Raw genomic sequence first — 1,739 nt, forward strand, 5'->3', positions numbered from 1 at the left:
AGAGGAGGAACTGGCAAAAGATTGAGTAGGAGCAGCCAGTGAGACAGGAACAGAACCAAGAAAGGATTTCTGGAAGTCAAGAGAAAAGGCATTTCAAGAAGGGAGTCAAATGGTGCTGACAGGGAGGAATTCCCTGGTGGCGCAGTGGTTAAGAACCTGCCTGCCAATGCAGGGGACATGGGTTCGAGTCCTGGTCCAGGAAGATTCCACAGGCCGCGGAGCAACTAAGCCCGTGTGCCATAACTATGGAGCCTGTGCTCTAGACCCCGCGAGCCACGACTACTGAAGCCCGCGTGCCTAGAGCCCGTGCTCCTCAACAAGAGAAGCCACCGCAATGAGAAGCCTGCGCACCACAACGAAGAGCAGCCTCCACTCGCTGCAACGAAGACCCAACGCAGCCATAAATAAATAAATAAATAAATAAATTTAAAAAGTTGCTGAGAGGGAAGATGAGGAGTATTCATGATATACAGGCACTGGGTGTACAAAGATGAACCAGAATGCCAGGCACATAGTAGGTGTCCATGTACTTTTAATTGTAACAAAGTATACATAACATAAAATTTACCACCTTAACCATTTTTGAATGTACAGTTCAGGAATGTTAAGAATATTCACATTGTTGTGAAACAGATCTCCAGAACTTTTTCATCTTGCAAAACTGAAACTCTGCTCGGCGCAGAGACTGTTTAGTCCTGGGTCTTGCAAGTTTATTGTTCTCTCCGTCTGGACTCGAGGCTTCTGTCACAACCATGCTCCGCCTAATCATCGGTCAGGCCAAGAAGCATCTTAGCTTGATCCCCCTCTTCATATTTATTGAAGCGGGAGGTACTGGAGCAACACTGTATGTCTTGCGCCAGGCATTGTTCAATCCAGATGTCAGTTGAGACAGAAAGAGTAACCCAGCACCCTGGAAAAAACTGGGTCCCAATGATCAGTACAAGTTCTACTCAGTGAATGTAGATTACAGCAAATTGAAGAAAGAAGGTCCAGACTTCTAAATGAAATGTTTCATTATAAAGCTGCTTAGAATGAAGGTCTTCCAGAAGCCATCTGCACAATTTTCCACTTAACCAGGAAACATTTCCCCTCTAAATGCACGAAATCAGGGACTTCCCTCGTGGTCCAGAGGTTAAGACTTGGCACTTCCACTGCAGGGGGCGCCGGTTCGATCCCTGGTTGGGGAACTAAGATCCCACGTGCTGCGTGGTACGGCCAAAAAGCAAAAAATAAATAAATAAACGCACGAAATCATGTTGGTGTATTGTGTTGGGGTTTACACTGCTTAATAAATAGTCTGAAACTTGAAAAAAAACCCTGAAACTCTAGACCCATTAAACATCTCCCCATTTCCCCCTCCCCCAGCCCCTGGCAACCACCTTTCTACTTTACGTTTCTATGAATTTGACTCCTTTATTGGCTATATTGGGTCTTAGTTGAGGCACGTGGGATCTTTCGTTGCAGCGCACGGGCTTCTCTCTAGTTATGGCACATGGGCTTCAGAGCATGTGGGCTCTGTAGTTGCAGCACGCGGGCTCTCTAGTTGTGGTGCACAGGCTTAGTTGCCCCGTGGCATGTGGGATCTTAGTTCCCTGACCAGGGATTGAACCGGTGTCCCCTGCATTGCAAGACCAATTCTTAACCACTGGACCACCAGCGAAGTCCCAATTTGACTCCTTTAGATATATCATATAAGTGGAATCATACAGTATTTGTTTTCTTATGACTGGCTTATTTCA

General features: G+C 46.2%; 1 pseudogene across 1 annotated transcript; it reads left to right on the forward strand.

Moving 5' to 3' along the window:
• The first annotated feature begins 693 nt into the window (after nt 1-693).
• LOC309839279 (cytochrome c oxidase subunit NDUFA4-like) lies at nt 694-1,095 on the forward strand (annotated as a pseudogene). The gene has a single exon. The product of its transcript is annotated as a cytochrome c oxidase subunit NDUFA4-like (transcript).
• The last annotated feature ends 644 nt before the right edge of the window (nt 1,096-1,739 follow it).

This window comes from Grampus griseus (genome assembly GCF_964374135.1).
Source record: "Grampus griseus genome assembly, chromosome: X".
Lineage (NCBI taxonomy): Eukaryota > Metazoa > Chordata > Mammalia > Artiodactyla > Delphinidae > Grampus > Grampus griseus.